Raw genomic sequence first — 26,987 nt, forward strand, 5'->3', positions numbered from 1 at the left:
TTCTAGGCTGTTCCTACTACATTAAACACCTGGAGCCAAGCCAAAGCTTGGGACTGCACTTTCATAATAACTTGGACTTTAGAAACCGAGTGAAAACGTGACCATCCCTGCTCCAATTCCTTTGTTGACCATCAGATCATCTGCTCTTCAAAGCTGTCCTCTGCTCATGCTGATGGTCCATATTTAGGTCTATATTTAGATGGGATACTGAAGGGGGGAAACCAAGTTGGTGAAAAGAGGCTTGACTTTTTAATGTTTGAGGCAAAACAAACAAACAAACAAACAAAAGCCTATCCTCCATTCTTCCCCCCCCCCCCACGCACAAAACTGTCAGAGGTGTAACTCTGAATTCCAGTAGAGGGCAAACTCGGCCTTTTGGTTTTTTTAGGTGTTTGGACTACACCAGGAGGAGCCTTTCTGTTTGAAACAATGTTTCCAATAACGGTTCATTGCTTCTGAAAAGCCACATGAGCATTTGTCTTTCTCGTTATTAAGACTTGGTTGGAAAACTAAGATGAAGAAAGGGAACTGACAAGGAAGGGCATGTAAGATAGCAACACAGGGTTCCCATCACTGCACCCAGGACTCATGAATGTCACACAAAGAGCCATCTTTTTCTGAACACCTAACAAGAATAAGTGGTACCTTCACAGCACTTAAGCTAAGAGAAAGAAGCCACTTTTGCTTGCTTTATTTAATCCTCATGTCATTGCCTAAAATGTCATTGACTGAATGGCGATTTTGTGCAGAGCAGTTGCTAATAGTTGTTGTAAAAGGAGCATGGACATGGTCTGCCTTTGTTTAACCAGGTAACCACATCTGAAATTTAGCATTGACATGTGTGCCTGTTTACTTATTATTTTATGTGAATGAGCATTTGCTACACGAGGCTGCGCACCATGTGTGCCAATATATGACTAAATTCTGCAGTTCCAGTAAATGGGGTTTGTTCAAAAGTCAGTTTCAAAGAGAACCTCAGGGGACTTGATTAAAAGTGGATAGAAAAAGGTCTGCCCTGGCCATCTCATTGAGCATAGCACCAAAGGAGATGTGATCCTAACATACGCTGTATACTCCAGACATAGCTTGGCAGCAGCACAGAATTCCTTAGAAACAGATGACAGAAGTCCACGGGGAAAAGAACACCTCAAAATTAAGATGTGATTGTGAACACAAGAGGCATCATGATGGGTTATCTCAGAGACAGATGTCAGCGTGTTCCTCTCGTGGAGAACAGAGGGCTCAGGCTTGTTTTCATTTCTATAAGGAAGGGAGTAGGACTTATATCACAAGCAATGGAGATATGTTGTCCAATGTTTCATCTGTGAGCTGGAGGTGGCAGAGGATTGGTAGACCTCCGTTGACCTCAGGATGACATCCATGACATATATTCTCAGTTCTCTCATGCCCCTCGCCTGTCTACCTGAGGCTGCCCAACTTATCTGTGTTTCCGTGCATGGCCCCTATAATTCAACTGGTAGCTGCTGTCAGAGGAACTGCATGCAGTTGCCACGAGCCTATCACTCCTCAGCATTAGTTCCTTCTATGGCTTACGATTCTGTTAGAATGGAATCCTCCCTTCTCAAACACCTCAAGTAACCTGGCTCCGGCTCACAGGGCATTCAACTCTTGAATGAACCTTAGCTTAGTTCTCTCTGTTATCTGCTGAAGTCTACAAACTACACTCCCCACCACCCCGGTCTGCTCATTACCTGCTGTGCATAGTCCTGAGCTAAGCATGGCATTTATGTCACTCCATGATTGAAAGCAAGTCAAAAGAAGGATACTGTTTTATGACACATAAGAGTTATCGAACATGAAGATGTTGGTGTCCCTGAACAAGTCTTTCTTAGCAGCACGCCATTGGCTTCCATGCCATTTGTGGCTGCTTTAGCTTCACTAGAGTCAAGTAGGGTCATCACGACACAGCAAGCTGTAAGGCCAAAAGCATTTCCTCTGGTCCTTCATGGAAAATGCTTGTGAGTTGGAGGGGTAGTTCAATGGTGAAACACTCACTGGGCCCATGTACAGTGCCCTGGCTTCAATCTCAGCTGTCACAAATAAAAAAATAAGGAAAGCAAGAAAGTCTTGGGGACCATGCTCCAGCCCACATGGCCTGCCCTCTTCATCCTCTCCAGTTCAGTTCCTTTTTGTGACTCTCAGGTTCCCTAAATCATGAATGCCACTTCTCTGAAAAGCCTTTTGACTTAGTAACTGTCCTATTACTATGAAGAGACACTATGTCCACAGCAACTCTTATAAAAGAAAGTATTTAATTGGGGCTGACTTACAGTTCAGAGGTTTAGTCCATTATCATTATGGGGGGGCATGGAGGCGTGCATAGTGCTGGAACAGTAGCTTCAGGGTTATATTCTGATCAAAATTGGGCCTAGCATGGGCTCTGAAACCTTAAAGCTCATCCCCAGTGACACACTTCCTCCAACAAAGCCAGGCCTCCTAATCATTCTCAAGGCAGTTCCATTCCCTGGTGACTAAGGATTCAAATGTATGAGCCTATGGGGGCCATTCTTTTTTGTTTTCCCTTTTTTAAAAAAGTTAAATTAGAAGCAAGCTTGTTTCACATGTCAATCCCAGTTCCCTCTCTCTCCCCTCTTCCCCTGCCCCCCACTAACACCCTACCTATCCCATCCCTTTTCTGCTCCCCAGGGAGGGTGAGGCATTCCATCTTCACAGTCTGTCAAATCATTTGGAGCAGGGCCTAGACCCTCCCCTGTGTGTCTAGGCTGAGAGAGTATCCCTCTATGTGGAGTGGGATCCAAAGTGTCCATTCATATACTAGGAATAAATACTGATCCACTACCTGAGGCCCTGTAGATTAACCAGACCTCCATACTGACATCCATGCTCAGGGGGTCTGGAACAGTCCTATACTGGTTTCCCAGCTATCAGTCTGGGGTCCATGAGCTCCCACTTGTTCAGGTCAGCTGTTTCTGTAGGTTTTTCCAGCCTGGCCTTCACCCCTTCGCTTATCACTCCTCCCTCTCTGCAACTGGATTCTAGAGTTTAGCTCAGTGTATATCTGTGGGCGTCTGCCTCTGCTTCCATCAGCTACTGGATGAAGGCTCTAGGATGGCATATAAGGTAGTCATCAATCTCATTATCTGAGAAGCGCATTTATGGAAGACTCTCGACTATTGCTTACATTGTTAGTTGGGGTCAACTTGCAGATTGCTGGACATTTCCCTAGTGCCAGATTTCTCTTTAAACCTATAATGGCTCCCTCTATTATGGAATCTCTTTTCTTGCTCTTCTCTATTCTTCCCCTGACTTGATCTTCCTGCTCTCTCATGTCCTCCTCTCCCTTCTCTTTCTCCTAACTCTCTCTCCCCTCCCCCATGCTCTATGGGGTCCATTCTTATTCATACCATCACACCTTTGCTGGCAAGTTTCCCCTTGATGGGGGATGTCCTTCTGTATGTTGTGAATATATGTTTCTCTTATTGATAGATAAATAAAGCTGTATTGGCCAATGGACAGGCAGGATGTAGCCAGGCAGGAAGTATAGGTAGGGCTACCAGACTAGGAGAATTCTAGGAAGAGGAATAGGGAGAGTGAGTCACCAGCAAGATGCCATGTAGCTGCCAAGGAAGCAAGAGGTTCAGGCATCACTGGTAAGCCAAGACCATGTGGAAAGCAGAGATGAATAGAAATAGGTTAATAATTAAGAGAGAGCTAGCCAAATAAGAAGCCTGAGCCATCAGCCCAACAGTTTATACTTAATATAAGCCTCTGTATATTTATTTGGGACTAAACAGCTGCAGGACCAGGTGGGACAGAAACTTCTATCCATATCCTCTCAGTTCACATGCCACTCCCATGTCTTCTTTATGGAAACTGGGGTAGCCTTTTTAGAGATGGGGTCCCTTCTTCTACCACAAACAATCCTGATGAAAAGCAAGATGTCTTTGCTTGTTTGGTGTTAGTCCTCACACCTTATGCTCAGACACAGAAGGTCTCCAGTGCTTTCTCAGAGTAACTAGCTTGATATTTGATAAATAGTAAAATTAGCTGAAAATTCATAAATATTGGACCTGCTAACATCTCTGTGCTCAAATCATTTTTAGTTTTATTTCATCCTCAGAATGTTTATTTTCTCTAATGTGATCTGCAAAAGATAGAAAGAAGGTGAAATCTTACACAAAATGTGTGTGATGTAGTGTATCAAATATACACAGCGACATTTTCCTCTTCACATAAATGGCAGAGTCAGCATTTAACAAAATAACCTACAGTTTCTCTCTTGCAGCATATATATGTATAATGTGTTCTAAGCCTTTGTTATCTGTAGGTTGGCTCAAGTCATAAGACATTGAACTTGTAATGAAATAAAATGCCATGATGGGTGTACTTAATTCTACTTTGTCCCATTCCTAAAGCCATTTCTTTCAAGCCGGGGCCTAGGATGAACCAGTGCCATAACTTCTAACCTTGCATGCAGAGAAAAGAGCACTGTCACAGTCTGCTCCGTGCTTCCATTTCTTCTTGGTTGACTCCCTCAGCTTCTGATGCAAGAACGGCTAAGGAACACATTCACTCAATGTATGACTGATGCGAGCTCTGGAAATTCAGGAAAACTTGCAAAATTCTCAAGACTGTTAATCTAAGCATGTTGCTAACCTGTTCCAATCATGCTAGTTCCTTCAAATATGTACAAAGGTTAATTTTCAAAGAACAAAAAATAAAGGTGGGTTTTTTGAGCACATTTTATTGTGATAAGGAATCAAAGTCCAACACTTGGAGCTTGGGAACCCCTTCTAAGTTCCTCCACAAGCTGATACAGACCCTCCTAAGCTGTTGATTTCACGGAAGGCTCTTGGCTCATAGCTAATGCTAAGCATCAATCCATGGCCACTGATGGTGAGTTAAATTAATATAATTGAAAAGGGTTTGTGCAATTTAATACCTGATTAAAGCTGTAACCAGCAGACAAGGACATTATTGCTTAGCCCAAATCCATTTTGCCTCATTCTATTTCATTGTCTCAGAAACCATACTGAAGCAGAGCCTGAGCTCTGACTCGCATGGCTGTGCCTGTGTCACAATCGCCCACTCTCTCTGCTTCCCTTCCTGTAGATGCTGAATGCAGGCTGTTGAGTCACAAGGCTACACACAGGAAGGACTGAGGCCCTGGGGCTGTAAGAGGTGATGTCTTCTATCTTCCTTTCAGGTAGCCTCCAGGAGTGTCTCGACCAGGCACATCCAACCTTCTGGTTCTGAGATGCAATCTACAATGTTTACACCGAAGAACTGCACAGTCGAGCTACAGCAGGAGAGCTCACAAAAAGGGTCATAATGTTCCAAGTAAATTTGCACTCCTGCGTAATGCCACAGCCATGGCTGTCCTTCTTATACTCTTGTGTTGGGCTACAGTCATGACTGTCCTTACACTCTTGTGTTGGGCTACAGTCATCAGTCCTTACACTCTTGTGTTGGGCTACAGTCATGGATGTACTTGGCCACAGCCTTGTAGAGTTATGGGACATGCACACCTGGACCACAGACCAGTCAGCTTGTTCTGTTCCAGTCCTGAATCTGCTCCAGAAGAGTGTCCGCGTCCTCACAGCTGTGTCCTCAGGCAAGTACCACTGCCTGTCATGGATTAGATGCTCAATAAACAAGTTATTACTATTTGACTGATTTTCTAATGAGATCGTCACCATAATGTTAAATATGTTAACACATATAATTCGTTGAAAAATGTCTCAGGTTTTAAAAGCACACTTCTTCATGTTTTTTTTTTTTTTTAAATGTAGATGCTTGTGTTTTAGAAAATCTGAGAATGTGATTTTCATTGTGATTATTTTGTAGCTTTCTTACAATATTTTATGGAGATAACGGCTCTCTCAATTTTTATTTGTCTTCATTACCTTTCTGTTCTATTCATCCATTTAGCTACTAAATATATTTGGAGCCATATCAGTGATGAAAATATCAGTTTATGTAACAGATGACACTGAAAAGTTAGATTCTGAAACATATTGGAAACACCTTATTTCTACATTTTGTGATATTATCTTCATTCCAAGTTGAAACAGAGGGCCTGGTCTACTAGGTGTGCCTTAGGAAAGCTATACAAACCAATCTTCTGACTAAGGCTCACCTTTCTGGAAATCCATACCCTTTTGTCCTAGTTACAGTTTCTATTGCTGTGAAGAGACATCATGACAATACCAACTTTTTTAATGAAAACATTAATTGGGGCTGGCTTAGAGGTTCAGAGGTTTAGTCCATTATCATATGCAGGTCAGGAAGCATGATGGTACACAGGCAGACATGCTGCTGGAGAAGGCCGAGTGTTCTACATCTGGACCAGCAGGCAGTAGAAAAAGGACACTGTTCCTGGCTTGATGGTTTGAAAACTCAAAGCCCATTCCCAGTGACATAGTTCTTACAATAAGGCCACACCTCCTATTAGTGCCACACCTTGGTGATCAGACATTCAAATCTAGGAACCTATGGGGGCCATTTCTATTCAAAACACCTCTACCTTGTGCTGAAATGTCACAGCACTGGATGCTCAGATTCAGAAGAACTGTCAAGCACTGAAGCAGTGGCAGCCTTTCCAGGAGGAGTGAATACTGGGATTTTAGCATTTATCTTTACCTCTCTCAGCATTGCCATCTGTGATTTTCACAGATGCTCTCTCTCTCCTCCCCTCTCTCTCTCTCTCTTTGTTTCCACTGCATGTACTTCCCTTAGGCACCATAATCACAGTACACATGTCTTTCTGTAGTCAGTTGTTCCTTTCAAAGTCTAGATACTGGGTATGGAGAGATGGCTCAGCAGTTAAGAGCATTGGCTGTTCTTCCAGAGGACCTGGGTTTAATTCCCTGCACCCACATGGCCTCTAACCACCATCCGTAAGTTCAGTTCTAGGGAATCTAATGCCCTCTTCTGGCCTCCTAGGGCAGAAGGCACATACATGGCACACATAATTACATTTACATAAAACACCCTGCCAAGCTCAGGGGCTCATATAGTGTCCCAAGACAGTGTGTCAAGCCATGTTAATTTATTCTCAGCCACCTTTGGAACAGTGGCTCCATGCATGTTAGGTGCTTAGTGCTTTATTGATGTACAGATGCCATGTAGAACTGAGAGAAGGGTAAAATATGGGGCCCAGAGACTTCTGAATCACTGGAAGGCAGAAAGTTAATAATACCAAAAAGATATTAGGACCTCATACACTTAATAACAAATAATCAAATTCCTCAAAATGAGAAAAGGGCCTAAACACACATCATTTCAAAGATAGTGTTAGGTGAAAAACAGGTATAGAGAAAAAGATCAGTGATCATCAGAAAACAAAAACAAACAAACAACAAAAACGCTAGTCAAAACCAAGATGCAGAAATAACCCAGTGTCCACCAGCAGCCAAGTGGGTAAGCTGGGTAAAGGACAAAGTCAATCCTGTCTTCTGAAAAAATTTGGGTGAACCTGGATGACATAAGACGAAACACAACTGGAGGTTTCACAAAAGATAGGCCTTTGGGAACTACTCCTACAGGAGAAAGGGGCCTATCAAGGGTTGCATGTCATGGGGAGACTTTGGGATACAGGGCAGAAACCAGGAGAGGTGAATGAAATAAATCAAATTAGGACAACAATAGCTGAGATGATGTGTGTAGTTAGCAATGCACTGTGAAGATCACATTTACTGAGATCTTCACACATATGCACACATGCATACACAATAATGGCAATGACAGGTGATCATTTCACAATGAATGGACACCAGAAGTTGGTGTGTGTGTGTGTGTGTGTGTGTGTGTGTGTGTGTGTGTGTGTGTGTGTTCCTGCGTGTGAGCTTGCAGATGTTTACATATTCTTGTATAAATATGCAGAAATCTCCAGTACTATTCTGCAGAAACTGAACACTTTGTTTTTTGGGTGGCGGTCACTCACTGGAGAGACATCAACAATACGTTAGTGCTGATTGTCAAGTAAGCCCCAGCGATGCTCCTGTCTTTGCCTCCCCAGCACTGGAATTACAAATGTATGCCACCACACCTGATTTTTATTTTTATCACCTATGTTCTGGTGATCAAACTCAGGTCCCCATGCTTGTATGACAAGAGCTTGACAATTGAGCCACTTTACGTGACACAAATATATTCAACTTTTATCAATCAATTATACCTCGTTAAAGTTACAGACAACATCCGCAGAGCTGAAGGAGGAAATGGGTATTGGCTACCTGCCTATTGTCACCACAGGAACTCCTCTGTCCCTGAGCTGTCTGCAGGTCACAGACTTTCTCTCAGGTTTCATCTTCCCCCACAGCCTCCAGAGTCTTATTTTAAGCCATGAAATCAATCTAGGTCGTGGAAGGAGTTGATGACAGCAAATGGAAATGAGGCCTGAGTATGGCTAGAAGGTGTGTTTAAGTTTGGTACATAATAAAGTCTGTCAGAATCCCCCACCCCCTTCTGCAACTGAGATTTATGACCTTGGTTTCAGAGAGGTTAACTAATGAGTCGTCATGTGCACTGCACCTACACTCAACTGAACCCTCCAACAAAATGCTGCCTAGGCTTCTAATGTTCAGGGTCATATGATGCGTCTCCAGACCACCTATGCTTGCCAGGACTCCATTCCTCTGCCACAGCTGTCACTCAGGATAGTCCTCAGCACATCTGACCGACTTTTCCAGCTCATGTCTATTATATTTGAAACAAAGGATACTAGTGTGTTCTCATCTCTAACAGAAATGTTTTGATAAATGTCACCTATAACTTACTGCAGTCTACCTACCGAGGCAGGAGAGGATTCTGTATTGTGACAAATATTTCTAGGAAGAGGGGGCTAAGATAGCCACAGAACTGCTTTAACAATCAGCTTAAGTCCCACTTTGGCAGATGTGTTTATGAACTGTCAAAGAATGCTGCTTCTTCTCTAGTCTGTTCTCCCTGCTTCTTTGCTCCCTTTCACCCACACAACACTGATATAACAAAGAGAGCAGCTATTCCTAAAGGCACACAGGGTCAGACACACAAACACAGGCCAGACCTGAAAGTCTATTTTATAAAGAGAAGGGCGTTAGTGTCATTGCACTTTGCATCAGCTACAATTGAATGGAAGCCAGGAGACACACAATGAGAAATGCAAAGTCAGCTTCCTTATGGGTCATTGATTATCCAGAAAGCATTGCATAAAGTCTTCATGTCGTTCTCCCAATTTCCAGACACCCTTATATAGCTAGCTGGGAGGTAAGCATAGCCAAAGACTCCCCCAAGAACTTTGAATGATGCAAGACCCACGAAGGTATTGGCCAATCTCTAAAGTACTACAATGAATGAAGAAGGATTTAGATATTTTTGTCAAAGGAGTCTAAGTGCTTAAGTCTGAGGGAGAGACTTCCAGAAAGGCCCCATGGAGGTGGCACCAGAGTTATGTAAGAACCTGCAGGATGGAAGGGGGCACTTGAAGTGAGCAAGAGATGGGGACAGGAAAAACTCTAGCTCAAGGGCTGGAAAGTGCAAAGGCAAAAAAGGGCTCACCTCTCCCTCCCCAAGGGAATCTTATAATTCCATCACAGAATACCTACTTGAACTACAAGCATGTCATTCTTCAACTACATCAAATATATGTCTTTCCTTCTGCTGATGAAAGGAGAGAGCTCAAAGAATACCTTCTCCATGCCTCTATCAGAACCAACTCAGACACGCTCCTGGCCCAAGTGTCCTAACAGCACAATGACAGTAACAATCAGTAACAGATGATAGGCACCAGACCAAGAATGACAACATTGACAGGGTGCCAGCTCCATATAAATTACATATTTTATCAAGTCCAAAGTACCATCAGCTGTAAAATGGACCTCTATTTTATACACTGCTGGGAAAGAAATGCCATTTTGACATTTAAAATTGGAAACATTAATTTTCATGGGAATCTTTATTTTGTTAAAACTGCCTCTATCTATACTTCATTACTAGTCACATATCATCATGCCAATAATTATAAATGGAAATACAAATGACTATATGGTCATTTCATTCCATAATCTCACACCCACAGTGAACCTTCCTAACGGCTCTTTGCTACAGAGCAAGTCAATGCCAGTTTTTCCCAGTCCAATGTAACTTTTCTGCTTTGACTACCCATGACTTGTTTTCATGAGCATCTGGTAGCCACACTGTGTGTTTTGTTGTCATATCTATAAACAGGAAACTATCACCTTCCCATGCTGGTGGAGCCTGTTAAAATGCAGTCCAAGTGTAGAGATGACCTGAGAAATGATCACTGCGTTAGAATTGATGCATTGTGGGATGAGAAAGGAAACAAATGTAGCCAGGTAAGGGTCCCGGGAGTGTGAGGGAGCAGGAAGTAATGCAGGCCTGGTGGATGTGAGTTTCCCTTAAACACAGACTGAGTGACAACCTGAACTGCTTGGGGATGAGTCACACAGACGCCTAGACTAGTGAGGCTGTATAGGATCAAGATCTCCCTGAAAACAGAGCCAAAATGAGATACGTACATAACACGTCTGTCTGTGCCTACTCTGTTGTGTATGATTACATTTGCATCTGAGTATATTTATTCCCAAATTTATATTCACATGCATGCCCATGTGTGTGCACATCTAAACATTTTATATGTACAAAGGGAATGAAAACTATCAAGTCTGCACATTTTAAATATATTTATATATGCAAAAGTATGTATTCTGATTAATGATTTTTAAAAATTTTGTATGTATGTATGTATATGGAGTGAGTTTATGAGCTTCACACAGTGCTCAGTACCACTGAGCACTGGAAAGTGTAGTGCCGGAGAGGCCAGAAGTGGACATCAGATTCCCTGAAATTACAGTTACAGATGTTGAAAACTACTTTGTAGATAATAGGAATCAAACTTGGGTCCTCTGTATACATATAAAACTATATATTGTTATATAGTAGAATCTTCCTTCACATAAATTGTAACATCTACAGCTGATTTACATCTGTATATTCATATTATATAGTTTATATAAAAGATTATTTTACATGTTGTATTATATAACATAAAAGAGATTTCTATCTTCATATATAGATCCATATGTGTAAGCGTGTCTGTATATGTGTGTATGTAGTTATGAGATATGCCACAGTGGGTCTTATGCAAGCAGCAGACCCGAAAGGGACAGCAGCATAAGTCAGTGTAAATTCAGCAGCCTAAGAACTGGAGTGGCCGGCAGGAATTTCTGTGTACAGGCCAAGAAAATGAGGTGAAAGCTCTCAGTGCTGGCAGACAGAAGCAAGCTCCCTCTCCCTCTTGTTTAGTTCTGTGCAGGCATCAGTGGCTGGCTGATGCTTGCCAACACGGAAGAGGGACATTTGCTTTACGGACTCCACAGATCTTAATGCTAACTGCAACAGTTTTAACTAACACTTTAATGCACAGAACAGTTTTAACTAACACTTAATCTGGGCACCCGATGCCACAGTCATGTAGACACTTTAACACTCCACAGTTTGCTGTGCTAGGGACAGCGGGGCAGATGCTCTATGCTGGGACAAGCTGGCCTAGGACTAGAATGTGAGTGAGCCTGTAGGTAGGTCTGGGGCAAACTGGCCAGTGGGCAGAAGTGAGGGAGGCAGCCGTGGTTCTCCTGGGATAAAGGGTGGCTGCTGACATTGGGTTGTCCAAGCATAGGGAAGGTTTGTACAGGTCTTAAGTAGTGATCACTTAAGGAGTGATCAGATCCAAGGTATGCTTTCCAGGACCACAGTGCATGCTCAGCCATGAGTGACAGCACTCATGTTTGTGCCCATGGTCCTGCTGCAGCTGGGATCTGTGGGGATGTTCATGGCCTGTGTTAGCATGGGTGTCGTTGGAACCAAGCATTGCTGAGCAGGCTCTGTCTTTCACTGACCCCGGAAAGGCTGGTCCTGTCCTCGCTGGATATTGCAACAGGTGGGTGGGTCCTACCCCTCAGGGAAGAGCTTGATCCATTCTCTCTTCTTCTCCCTCCTCCTCTTTTTCCTTTAATTTTTTATTTTAATTAACATTTTTCATTTATTTTACATACTGACCATAGTTTCCCTTCCCTCTTGTCTTCTTGTTCCCTTCCCATGTCTCTTATCTATCCCCTGCCCCATCCCCTCCTCCTCCATCTCCATTCAGAAAGGTGCAGGCCTCCCCTGGCCTTGAACAAAGCATGGCATATCAAGTTGAGACAGGACCCAGCTCCTCTCCCTGCATCAAGGCTGGGAGAAGCTTTTGGGAACCTGGTCCCCATGCTGAATTATTTCTTGTTTTGTTTCTTTGTTTGGTTTGGTTTTATTTTCCTTTTAAATTTGATTTTGATTTGTGGGGAGAGGTTGCAAGGGCAGTGGGCAGATGAGAGGAGACGGGGAGCTGAGTGAGATGATGTGAAATCTACAAAGAATCAATAAAATAAAAGAAGAAGAAGCTGACACCGAGCACTGCAGCAACATAGGCAGAGGCAGTGGCTGGGAGGTGGACAGTGGCAGTGGCGGTGATGCACAGACAGCCAGGGGCTTCCCCACACAGCGAAAACGTCTCTCCCAAGTACTTGCTTAGAAAAGATACCAGGGCTTCTCAGTCCACGGGAAAGGCTGTCTTTCAATCTTGGGAAGGTATTTCAGCTCAGAAATGGAAATGAAAATCTTTCCTGTACATTTTTCTGAACAGGCCTGGGCACTGAAGGCAGCACTCTATAGATGAGATCTAGTGCATCTAGAAGCATCAATAATTGAGTGAAATAGGAAGGAGTTATGCTGAAAGTGGGGAATCGGATGTCATGCCTCTGGCAGGGGCAGGGGACCAGCCAATCTCCAAGAGCAGCAAGAAGCCGATACTTGTGTTTGTCTTTTCTTGCCTGTCTTTTTTCACATATCCAGGACACAAACAGAATTCTTATTGAGAGATATTAACTCTATGAGAAACACAATTCAATTTTGGCATGCTGACAACGAAACTCTTTCCAATAAAGCCTGAGATAGTTCATGAAGAATTCTCTCCATCGGAAGGCACAGGGGAGTGCTGGGTTGGGGAGTTGTTCCTTTTAACTTTCTGGAGCCCTCACGAGGCCCTGTGACCCCTGCCACAGGCAAGGAGTCAGAGATGTCAGGGTGGAAGCAGCATCAGGATTTAGGTGTGTCCTACTCCAGACCTCTGGCAGATCAGGCTTCAGAACTCAGCTCTCTCAAGTCCGACTCAGGCAGTGCATGCTCAGTATCGAAGTCACATGACTACTGGAGCTTAGACAAATTGCTGAAAGTTTTCACGTACTTGCCCTAGTGTTTAGAGACAAGATCGATACTTGCCCTTCCTCTTTGTCATAACTCCTCTGAAAAGAAAGCAGTATGTGAGACGTGGGAGGCTTTGGAGGCACAGAAATAAATATTGGAAAAAAAGAACCCGGTTAACTTTGTGTGAACTGTGAGGATGGAGGCTGCCTCCCCAGGGCCTCAGGGTTTCAACGCAGAAGGCTTTGTCTATTTACCTTCCTGGAAGAGGTCCATGGTTTTCATGTCATTTCTCAAAAGCTTTATGGTTTCTGCCTTGAGCCGCCTTGCAATGTCTTCCTTTTTCTGTCTTCCTTCATTTCCCTGTTTTCATAGACAGAACCTTAAGACTCAGCGTCCCAGGATCTCTATGGCCCTCAGGGGCATGCCTGTATACCGGCACCCTCTTGTCCACTTGCCCAGGGCCTCTCCCGAGCATGGCCCTTTCTAGGGAGGCACAGCTGGTCACAAGAGCCAAGACATGGAACTGTCTCCTCTTCCTCCACAGCTGCATGCTGACTGGCGTCAGCACATGGGTGGCTTGGTGAAGGTTGAGTCTAGAGAAGCACATAGACAGACAACAAAGCCCTCAGAGTTGGGAATGAGGTGTACTTAGCACTGTAATAAGAACCACACAAGAAGGCTTTGTTGAGTCTCCTTCATGAGAAGTCCAACAAGAAGAGTGCTGGACACACACACCAATGTGATGTGATGGCCCCAGGGCCTGGGTAATTCCAGGAACTATTTCTAAGACTTCACACACCGACTGCCCTTCTGCATTTTTTAAATCTACCTACTACATAAAAGCCCTAGATATCCTCAGAGAAAACTTATTTTGTGCAATCCATGTGAGTTTCCCTGTGTACTACTTACTTTCCTGTGCTTTGACAAAAAAAGCCCCACAGAGCAACTTCAGGAGGGAAGGGAGTTGATTTTGACTCACAGTTCAAGGGTACAGTCCATCATGGCGGGGGAGGCATGGTGTAGGGGCGTGAAGCAGCTGGTCACATTGTACCCCCTTTTTATTCAGTCCAGAACCTCAGCTGTGGAGTAGTGCTGCCCACACATATCAGTTCACCAATCTAGAAATTCCCTCACAAATGTGCCCAGCGATCGGCCTATAACCTGTGAAGTTGACAGTTCCCTCACAGTCAAGTCGACAGTCAACATTGTCCATCATATCCTGTTACAGTTGCTTTGGACTCACATGGTATATGATATGGCCAAAAAGAAGTGCTAATTATATTCTTAGCTAACATTGTAAATTCAGATGTAATTATAGGAAAAATTGAGGCAGTAAATCTCAACAATGCGCATAGAGTTCACTGTAATCAGCAACCACGACAGATAATATTGTCTTTGAGGAAGAGGCCAATTTCAGACACCTGTGGGCAGCAGGCTCTTTGTGCTCTAGCGTGTGGGCATACGAGCTTCGGGAATGGTTGGGGGCATCTTACTGGATTTAAGGTGTAGAATCTGAGCTCACGTATAGAAATCAGCCAGAAGCTTCCTGGAGGCAAGATGCCATCTGCTCCACTCAGTACCAGATCTTGTACTACCACAAAATACACTCTCAATAAATGTTTTCTCTGTTTGTATATATGTTATATGCTCGTATATACAGGTATGTACATATATACATATATGTATGTGCAAAGAGGCATGTGTTCGTGTGTGCAAGTATGTGCATATTTATATGTTTGTATATACAGGTATGTACATATATATATATATATATATATATATATATGTATTGCAAACAGGCATGTGTTCATGTGTACAAGTATGTGCATATTTATATGTTGATATGTATGTATCTTTAGGTTTATGTATGCTGTGGGTTTATGAGTACAGGTGTGTCTTAACAGGTTTGTCTATGCATCTGTAGACCAGACATCAACTTTAGGCATTTTTACTCAGGAACTATCCATCTTCTTTTCACCCAGAGTCTCTAATTAGGACCTGGAGATTGCCAATTAAGCTTGGCTAGCTGGCTATAGAGCCCTAGGAATCCTTCTGCCTCTGCCTCCCTAGGATTTGTTTTACAAATGGTATTAAGCATACCACCATATCTGGCCTTTCATGTGGAGGTTCTGAGTCAAACTCAGGTCTCAAACTTGTGTAGGAAAAGTTAAGAGGCAGCTGTCTCAGAAGGGTTTCTCATGTAAGTGTATAAATAATTCCTTGGTCAAAAGATTGATGGTTGGTATGCTAGTTCCGTAAAACATATATATTTTGAGAAATCAAGTCAGTTCGTAGAACACTGAGCAAGACTCAAAAATTTCAAATGTATTCCATTAGTAATGAAGATGAATTTCCTGCAGAAGAATTACATGTTTTTCAGTGGGGCAGCTGGCAACTGTCAGTGACTATACCTCTCCCCTCTCTCTGGAAGAACACAGTGTCCTCTATTACCCAGGGCCACATGTCATGGCCCCATACAGGTCTGATGAACCCTGATGTCTTTGCCAGTGACACTACAGATATGTGACTTTAAAATGGTCAACAAGACAAAAACTAAAACCTGAGAATTGTGAGTATGTATTTAATCTTAAACCCTCCTGAGGGGTGTAGGGATAGGTTTGGGGACAAAGAACTATGAACCCCTCTCTAGAAGGTTCATACATTATAGCTTATACATTAAAATCCAGAAGGCCTATTATCTATGTGGTAGAACAGACTTAGGAATAAATAAATGTATATTTAAATTCACTATGGGGATAAACAGGGAAACAGGGAAGTTACTATTAGATTCTGATGATATGATGACTAGTTAGAAAATAGGCAGTGCCATGATACAGCTGTGTTGTCTAAAACCAAAGGCAACCACGAAAACAACAAACAGAGAACTGCAGAAACCAAGGTGACAAAGCACATAGAGGGCATCAATCTGCAATGAGCCCGACAGGTGGCATAAAGAAGAGAATGGAAAGACCTGCCCCCCACAGCACTTGCCAGGTTCTTTATATTATCAGCACAGGCCGCTTTCTGAACCCTCGTGGACTTTGATTCAGTCTCTTTAACTCATATTCACTCATATCATGAATACAGATATCATATGTACTGTGTATTGGTAGTTAATGTTAGTAATCAAGATTGTAACAAAAGCCTGCATTTGCCTTGTCCAGGTACATGGGATTATATGAAACACTTCTGCCACTGAATCCCCTAATCCCTATGAATGCATTACTCTTGAATAAATTATGGCACTGTAGAAAGACATGAACATGTTCATCTATACTTCTGGTATAGATGCCCATGGGCAGGAAGTTGTGTCGGGAAATCCTGTTGTCAGGAATAATATAACTTGAGGATGTTCCACTCTTGTTTGTAGATTATTAGTTTATCAGAGGGAAAACATAAAGACACATATTGGTTACAAGGAAGAGTCTGAGCCATTCCAAGCACAAGGCTTATACTGTCCCCTGGTTTGACACCACCAAGTCCTCCTGGTGGTGACACTACACATGAATGGTGCTAAACTCGGGAACTCACTAGACTTTTGACTGGGGCTCTTTTGCACAGGTGTGATGAACTGATACATTCATTAGGAGTTCTCTGAGCTCAGCTCCCACCTTATCCCAGAGTCTTGGTTGGCAACATGTGTCCCACCAGTCATAACTGATGTTTTTACATAAATTATATGTTTAGCATAAAAATATGTGGCATAAAAATATGTGGCAGGGACCCACAGGATCTTAGGAGACTCCTGCCACTCAGTGAGTGCTAAGGACTTGGAGATTCCCTACCAGGGGCCAGGAACAGATGCAAGACCTTAATTTTGGCAAAACCAAATTCTTCATTAGAAACCACATTAACATTGGTCCAGAGAAAGCTGGGGTAGTGATGTTGCTTTTTTATAGCTAAATAGGTACTTTGTAATTAAATGATAACTCTGAAGATCTGTGTAACTCACAGTTGAGCTTCAAGATGCTGGAAGTAAAACCCAACAGTGTTTCAAAGAGCAGTTCATAAATTTATAATTATATCTAAAGGTTCCCAAACGTCTTTCAAACATGGACAAACACCAAACACTGTTACCTATATGATCTCCTTTCCATTATAGAGAACACTCCACAGTGGCAAGGGGTATGCACAGCCTGTGTGGCTACCCACAGATCACTGTCTGAATGGGCTCTATTCTGGACCACAAGGCAAGTCTCAACTCATTTAAGGTCATCCAAATCACAGAGAGTATGTGATGTGACTATAATGAAAAAAGATTAGAAATCAATAACAGCACGGTCTCTGCAACATGCCAATATATTCAGAGACCAAGTTATACCTCTTTAAACAATTTGTTTCAAAGAAGAAATTAAAAGTAAAATCAAAGAAGAAATCATAAAGCTATGACAGGTTTTTAACGGAATGAAAATAAAATTATGACATACTAACTTGGGATATTTTTAAAAGCAATTCTTAGAGGAAATTTATTACATGGAGTGACCATATCAGGATAGAACCATAGTTTGTAATTAGCATCTTAATTTACATCTGAAGAAAACAAGAACAGAAAGTAAATCAAATCAAACAAACAACACACATTCAGAGTGAAAATCAAGATAACTATGCTAGCCAAGAAGAGATAGCTCTTTGTGATCAATACAATAAATAAAAGTCTAGCCAAAATAACCAGAAAAAAAACCCCACAGAACAGCAACTGGCATAAAGTACAAATGAAGGACTGGAGGATGGTCATTGGTTAAGAGCACTGGCTGCTCTTGCTGAGGACCTCGGTTTGATTGCCAGCACATACATGGCTACTCACAGCCATCTGAACTCCAGTTTTGGGGAATGTGACACTCTCCTGAATTTCACATGCACTGTATTCATGTGATACACATACTTACCTGCAGATAAAAGTTATATACATAAGCAACAGAAATCTTTTTTAAAAGTACAGAGTGCAGTGGAGTTGCTATAGATTTTACAGCTATTTAAAACATAGTACATATATTAATAACAAGGGATGCTTTCTGTCAATAAATTAATCAGCTTTAATGAGATGTAAAATTTTTTGAAAGACATATGCCTTAGTCAGTATCCTATTGCTGTGAAGAGACACCATGACCAAGGCAACTCTTATGAAAGGAACCATTTAACTGGGGTGGGGGGTTGCTTACAGTTTCAGAGGTTTAATCCATGATCATAATGGCAGGGAGCATAGCAGCGTGCAGGCACTAGAGAAGTAGCTGAGAGCTTACTCTCTGATCCACTGGCTGAGAGAGACTCTGAGTGTGGCATGGACTTCTCAAACTTCAAAGCCTATCCCCAGTGACACACTTCCTTCAACAATGCCACACCTTCTAATCCTTCTAACCCTATTAAATAGTGTCACTCCTTGGTGAATAGGCATTCAAATATATGAGCCTATGTGGGCCATTTTTATTCAAACCACTACAATATATGACACCAAAGTCCATCCCTAAAGCATTTATTACCTGAATAGCCTTACATCTGTTAGAGAAATTGAATTTTCTGCTAAAATCATTTCCATAAAGAAAATCTACAGGTTTAAAGGCTTCAACGACAAGTCCTAAAAGCATTTAAGAAATAAAAACCTCACACAATTATCAGCGTCAGCACTGAGGAAGCTGAGATGGGAGGATTGTGAGTTCAAGACCAGCTTGGGCTACATAGAAAGACACTGCATCAGTGCCATTTGTATGGCATCACCCTATGAATTGCCCATTACGGAGGCCCTATAGGTCCCCTAAACAATACAGCCAAGTGCCAATGTTCTCTGTTTATCTGCCACAGTTGATGAACAGCCTATTGTTAAAGATACCACACACTGGTTGCAAGTCATAGAGAAATCCATCTGTAACTAAACTGGGAGCTTCCTCCCTGTTGATCAGCTTTTATGATGCCGGAAGAAGCTACACATGCTGCTGGGAAGAGAAAGCTTTTTATGGTCTTTATCCAGTTGTGGACCCTGAGTGCTAAATATGACTGTCTTTCCAGGCATGATGTGCCTATTAGTGATAGAATGGCATGACTATTATGGAGGCAACCAACTTCTTCTGACCAGAGCAGAGGCTTGCTTCACAAGAAGTAAGGCATGCCAGGTACCGTAAACCAGAACAAAAGCCCATGGCTGAGAAGATGACTGTAGGGACCAAAGTACTCCTGTTCTTTTGCCAGACTGACATGTGCAGACTGTATTCATCTCCATAACACCATGGTACCTCATGGTACACTAAACACACATTACAGACCGTAGGACTATGACAAAATCCTGTGGCGATAAAACACATATATTGTACCTAAGTATTTTGGAGACTTTTATAACTAAATTGGTACACATATAAGAGTTAACTGTGGCTCACAGGACTATATGCAGCCACATCACTGATGAGCAGACCTTGGGGCTTCTTACTGGTCCATTTGCTGTGACATCCCTTGGATGGTCAAGACTAGGGCTCTGCAGAGCAGACTTGAGGACTCGTTTCAGGTGTTGGTTACTCAACCTCTCTATAAGATGGTCTCCACCCACAGTGGGCTAGGCCCTTCTACATCAAGCAGCAATCAAGATGATTCCCCACAGGTGTGGCCCCGGGCTGCTCTGATCTGGGCAATCCTTCAACTGAAACTGTCTCTCCTCAAGGGATCGTTGGTTGTGTTAGTTGATCATGAATCTACCAGGATGTGGGCACAACAGATAATGTTCTCAATCTTCGTTTGGTCACTCACCCTATATCCTTTTCAATGTTTCTCTAACCCTCTGCATATATCTCATGTAACCAAGGCTACAAAGTCCCAAGAAAGCATAATGGTCACACCCTGCCAAGTCTTCACTGCAGAAACACAAGCAGAAGGCAGTCAATCTTTGCGGACCAAATGCTCACTAAGGCATTTCAACAAAGCTCGTGGTGACATAGTTAACTGTTGCCACCAGTCTTCATTTCACCAGTAATTTGAGAATATGGCTTAGGTCACACATTTCAAATTTGGAAACAGTAACAACTGGACATATTCTGTGATGTAATCCCAGACAGATCAAAGCCAGCAGACATTGCTAACTACAGCAAGATGAAGGTAATCTCCCAGAAGCTGTAAACAAACACTAGAATGTATGACTATGTTATGCTGCACTTTGATGACTTCACGCAGATAGGAATATGAAAATTGATGTCAGAACTGTGAGTTAACATGAGATTTCAGTGAAATTAGACTTCTACATAAACATGGTACCACAGCACAAACAGGACAAGAGATGCAGAGGTTCACACAAATGTCCCCGAGTTTTCCTTGCACTCTGGTCACTGTGAATGCTGGCAGGAAGGAAGCTACCACCAGCTGCATCCCGGGGATTCAGGATGCATACATGTTGCCAGGTGCTCTATCTGCCTCTGTAGGCCTCAGGCATTCTTAAAAGTGTTTCGTAACTGTGGGTGTGAAAGTGCATGGTTTTCCAGTGGCTCTGACTCCCCCAGTGGAAAGGTTGCTATCTTTCCAGCAATGTCAATCCTATGTTCATTCTTAGATTCGTTCATAAATTTTCACACATATAAATATGAAATGTTACTGTCTTAGTCACTTTTCTATTGCTATGAAGAGACACCATGGCCAAGTCAACTCTTACAAAGGAAAGCATTTTAATTGAGAGCTTGCTTACAGTTTCAGAGGCTTAGTCCATTACCATCAAGTCAGGGGCCATGGTGTTAGTGCATAATGCACCATGCGTTAACTCCTGATCTGCAGACATGCAAGCAGAGAAAGGGAGCGAAACAGATTCAGAGACACAGACACACACAGAGAGAGAGACACACAGACAGAGAAGAGAGACAGAGACAGATGTTGGTCCTAGTGTGGGCTTTTGAAAATCTCAAAGCCCACCCCCCTCCCAGTGACACACATCCTCCTACAAGGATATACCTCCTAATTATTAAAAGCAATTTACAAACTGGGCACTAAGCAAGTAAATGTATGAGACTATGGGGTCATGTGACTCAAAGCACCACAATATGTACCATATATGAAATGAGTGTGGAGAATACCATGAACCGTACATACGTGTCTTCACACTGGTGAACACTGTATCATATATGTGTGTACAGACACCAGTAAATACTGTGTACTATATACACGTGTTCTGACACTGGTGAACACTAAGTGCCATATATGTACATACTGACATTGGCTAATGCCATGTATATTTGTCTGTATGAACATGGTCAGCATTGGTGAGCATTGTGTCAGTCACAGTGGTTTTTTTTTTTTTTTTGCCAATCATCGAAAAATCACTCACCTACTTCTAAGCGTGACAACATTTTTGCTATTTTTTTTCTATAAACATTTCCCCACTTTCCCTTTTGAGTGTTCTTACACATTTTCGTTTTTATCTCATAAATTCAAATCACTCAATGGTCTTGGGACATTTCTGAACCTCAATCTTAAGAAATCTTAAGATATCCTCATTAACCCCCACTGACATCATGGCTATGCTGACTCCAGGCATGACAGGAATGGAATATATATATATATATATATATATATATATATATATATATATATATTGTGTGTGTGTGTGTGTGTGTGTGTGTGTGTGTGTCTGTGTTGGTATTATATGTGTGTATGTTTGTATATGTGTTTGTATATTCATGTACATGTGTGTATATATACATGTGGGTATAGGTGTGTGTATATAGGTTTGTGCATCTGTCTGTCTGTGTGTATCTGTATGTAAGAATATGTATGTATGTTCATTTATTCCTGTATATTTGCATATGTGTCTATAAATAAATATATGCGTATGTGTACATGTGTATTTATGCATGTACAGATGTGAATATTCTGTGTGTCTGAATGTATATATGTGATTATGTGCCTCTGTCTTATGTATGTGTTTATGTATGTAAGTGGGTGGGTAACTATATGTATGTCTTATGTATGTGTTTATGTATGTAAGTGGGTGGGTAACTATATGTATGTCTTATGTGTTTATGTATGTAAGTGGGTGGGTAACTATATGTATGTCTTATGTGTTTATGTATGTAAGTGAGTGGATATCTTATATGTATGTGTGCATGTTTGAATGTTACATGGTGTCAAACTGATTTCCTCTCAGGAAGCTGCTGCTCCTGGGTCACTGACTGAACCTGCTAGCTCTCTCTGAAGAAACTATGATAAGAGTAGCTCAGTTAGACAAGACTAATGTGTGCATTCCTTTATAACATTCTACTCTAACAATTCCGACTTCCACATTATCTCCCTGTTAAACGGATATTTAGTAGTGCCTTATTTTGGCTTCAGAGAACTGTATTTGGTAGACCCTGAAGATTAATGGAAGTAACCCAAAGCAGGCCATCCTACCGCATGCTTGTCATGACCATGTTGACATGGACCTCTTCAGCACAATGCTCCCACATGAAGGAGGCATGGGATACCCCCAGGTCCATTTCCTTACCAGTTTGCTATTGGAAGGAAACATTACTTTCTGCACAATGCATACCAGTTTAAAGGGCACTGGCTTCATAACCTAGTCATCACCCACAGAACCAGATGAACACTCGTTGGGGTATGAGGAGTCCTGCGATTGCCCCCTTCATCTCTTTGTCCAGATTTGTTTGGAAGAATGAGGACTCGCCTGGGTGTTGGCCTGGACTTTGTAGTGAAGGGTCTCCCTGGGCAAAATTAAATTGTTACTAAATTACTAAATATTGTTATTTATTTCCTTGAAGGGTCCTAACTTGGGGCAGTCTCCTTCCTCCCTGGAATGTATGTTAAAGGCACATCCAGTATGACAACAGCTCTCAGCCAGCAGGCCTGAGTGGAATCTCAGGCTGGCTGACTTCCAGCATGTTCTACTCTGGTGACTACAGTGTCTCTCAACAAAAGCAATAGCCCTCTAATGAAAGGATCTGAATACCCACAAGCACAATTTCCACTGCTGGTGTTTCTAGCATTAAGGAGGCAGAAACACATTCTACTAACTAGTTTTTGATGTACAGGTTGATATTTCAAAACAAAAGTGCCACTAAGCTCTCACGGACTGCATGTGTCCCAGTGGACTGAATGTGTTGCTTGTCACACCGATTCTGTGTCAGGACACAGTCACCCTGGAGATGTCTGATGAGAGGTTCATAGAGGGCAAGTGCTGGGGAAAATACTGTGGACAGGAGAGCTTACATCAATTAGAGATACTGTCCTGAATAATAGAATAATTTGTTCAGCTCATATATCTGCTCAGTGCCTCACAAAGCTTCCAATTTCATACTCAGTACAAAAGTGAAATCACGAAGGCTGTGCCAAAACGCATGGGCCCAACTGCAGAGCTGAAACAGCGGGAAGCTGGGACGCCATCAGCAGCACGACCACCAGACACAACCAAACGAATTGAGCTGCACGGAACACCAGGGTCTTGCAGCATTTCATTAATGAAGGCGATTTTAAAAATTATTTCACAATATTCCAGCTTCTGCATTTCAATAATTACACATCATAATAACAGTGTTATCGACCTACAGCTAATAACAATGGGCTTCAGACAAATGGAAATATTATCATAAGGATGCTAGTGGCACATTGACAAGTTTGTCTTCCAAAGATAAGCTACCAAAATGATTCATTTGGAGGCTGTTTTCCTACTTTTCATATAACATCCCCTACCCGCAGGTCTCCATATACCTTCTCTGCTTACTCCTGTGGCATGAGATGTTTTCCTGTTTGGTGTGTAGAGACTACTGTGTACCATATCCAATTTTCCCTGTCTACAAGAAAGCTGCTGAATGCACGTCTGGACCCTCAGTAGGGAATTCTAGCATCATCCTTCTAGTGGCATCTGTTACTAACCATGTCCTAGGTCACAGCAAAGGTTAATTATGTTACAATTGCAATTGTAAATATCTATACCCCTCTGCCGCGCCTTTAACACCCATTTCCTAAGGTAAAAGACCTCCCCCACCCCTCATTTACACCATGCAGGACATGTTTATTTCTGGAGTGTGTTCACTTCTCACTTCCTGAGCCAGAAGTGAGCTTGTTGTACTCTAACAAGAATACTGGTGTGTTCTGAAAACAATGATGTCCCCAGTCACTGCTGATGGGACCAAACAATATTTTCATGTTAATTAATTTTAACTTGTTTTCATTATTAACGAGATGAAAAATTCTATGCTTTTATCATCTCGGATACTTTGTGATTTCATTCAAATCATTGTTCGCATTGGGTTCATGTTTGTGTTGATGTGCTGACCCTTATCTGCTTAGAGTACTGTGTCATTAGAATGTGCAGTCAGATCATTAACACAGGAAGGTTAACATAAAAAGACTGCAGTGTAAGTAAATATTATGGAGGAGTTAAAGAGGTGAGAGCAGCAACAAACTGAATCACAGTCCAAGTTCAGCACATGGGTAATTATACAATAAATGCCAAATGTTTTAACGTTACCTTGGCTAATATATCTAACTAGAATGTGCAATAGAAAAACATTGCACTGGAAATAACAAAGGTTAAAATGCCTCATTTTTTTTCATTGTAGGTTGCTGGGCCCCACATGGAGAAAGTACCAAGTTCTAATAAAGATAGAAAAACACTTTGAAAATAGTTACAGTATCCATTTTTCAAAGAGAGAATGCAAAATTGGAACTATTTAGAGTTTAATCTACAGGTATGGCATTTTTAGCATCACAAACAGGATGTATCCACAAATTTAAAGATTATAGCATCTATATGTGGGAAAAAAAAGGAGTCACAGAGAATTCTTGGAAAAGATTATATGTGGGAAAAGTGGGATGGATGATGAAAGATAGCTGAGGACACAAATATGAAAATAACACAGTCGACAAATGTGTGTTGAATCTGTACAGGCTTCTTCTGGGCAGTCAGATATATCTATTACCAAAGCAAAGATGCTCACCTCTTGCTGACCGTGGGTGGTCAGAACCATGAGTCAACTATGTTAGAAACAGCACCAAGTACAGAGAGATTTAGGCTAGTCATGAGCCCTGCATAACCAGCTTCTACCTGTTCACCACTGCCTCCTTCCCCTAAGGATCCAACTCATCACCGGTCCCAGTTCTACAGAACCTGTGGACTAAAATACAAAATAATAACACCCATGCTGACAAGAAGAGTCTATGGTCAACTGTTGATACTAGGTTTTTTGGTATCTGGATTTATCAGTTTATTTGTTACCTATGGTTTGGTTGACCTTAAACTTTATTTTCTTTCCAGGACTCTGGTTAGCTGATATTTTTGATTTTCTACAAAGGGTTTTATCGTGTAATAAATTAGGGCTGCTTAGCTTAGCTTTAGTTTTGGTCTGATATGGTAGGGTTTTCCTTAAAATTGCCTCATTCAACTCTACTAAATCTAAACAAAATTTATATCCTCTGCCTATCTCTTCCTGAGAAGCTCAGCATTCAAGAAAGAAATCACAGAGCACTTGGGTGTGGCCCATTAATAATGGATGCCTGCCAGTGAAAACCAACCTCCCATCAACTGTAGGCAGCAGTGTTTACGAGCGTCACTGCAGTTGGGTTCTGCAGGTGTTTAAGATTTAAAGTGGAATTCATAATCATATCTTCACCTGAAATTAAACTGTTTTTAATGACAATTCATCATCCAAAATCAATTCTTTAGAACCGAGAAGAACAAAAGCACTCAGTGTTATCAAATGCCTACCATTCAAACAGCGCAGCTCCTTGAGGATGTGAACAGCTCAGGCTCAAAGCTTGCTTCATGTTAAAGAACAAGACAGGATCAAGGGGCAGACAGAGAGAAAAATCTTTTTATCATTTTTGCTGTCATGTGATTGCAGATCCAGAAAGCTCTGTCTTCTAGATTTATGTTTATTGTCAGCACAGTACAGCAAGTGCAGTTTTGGGTGCAGATTGATGATGAAGATGTGCGCAGACAGAAGATCATGGCAAGGTGACATTCTCCTCACGACACTGACAACGCAGCTCCCTGTCTTCAGATGCACCTCAAATGCCATGTTATAATAGAGCAGGAAAACCATTTCATTTTCTTATTCCACACTAATTGTGTGTTTCTGCATTCTTTTTAAATATAAAAATCTATCTTGCAAAAAATGATTTTGAATGTGTATGAGTGTTTTGAGTGCATTATGTATATGAACTGTGTGTGTTCTTGATGCTAGAGGAGGCCAGAGAGGACACCAGACTCCCCAAACTGGAGTTACTGGAGGTTGTGAGTCAACATGGGTGCTGGAATCACATACTAATCCCTGAGCCATCTCCCCAGTCCACTTATCTATTAAACATAAAGACACACTTCAGATTGACTACTGTCCTCATGTGCAGCAGAAATGGTGGTGGATCAGTCTGTGTTGCTCCATGTAACTACGCAGTGTTCTAGTAAGTGAAAGACACTACAGCATATACTGATCCAGGAAACTCTGATAGTCATCAAGAGTGTTTTCAATTGCCAGTTACTTTAATGATGATTCTATGCATATTCTATATATTTCCCTTGGTGAATGGTGTGTGTTTAGCAGGGAAACTACTGGGATACAATGATACATACATAATGACAGTTTTCCTAAATGGGCATACCCACCAGACTCCTCCCATCAATATGTGGAAGTTCCTATCATTGTGCTCAGAGCATTTGGGGAGGGAGGCATCAGCATATCTTTTAAACTTCCAAATCTTTATATCTAATTTAGACTTTATGTTATGTCCCAAATTATGGGTGGCTGTGCCTTAAAAATTAGGCTTATTGGTCAGAGATACATGACTGTGTGTCCATACCTCCTGGT

The sequence above is a fragment of the Cricetulus griseus genome, chromosome 8 (genome assembly GCF_003668045.3).
Source record: "Cricetulus griseus strain 17A/GY chromosome 8, alternate assembly CriGri-PICRH-1.0, whole genome shotgun sequence".
Classification (NCBI taxonomy): domain Eukaryota; kingdom Metazoa; phylum Chordata; class Mammalia; order Rodentia; family Cricetidae; genus Cricetulus; species Cricetulus griseus.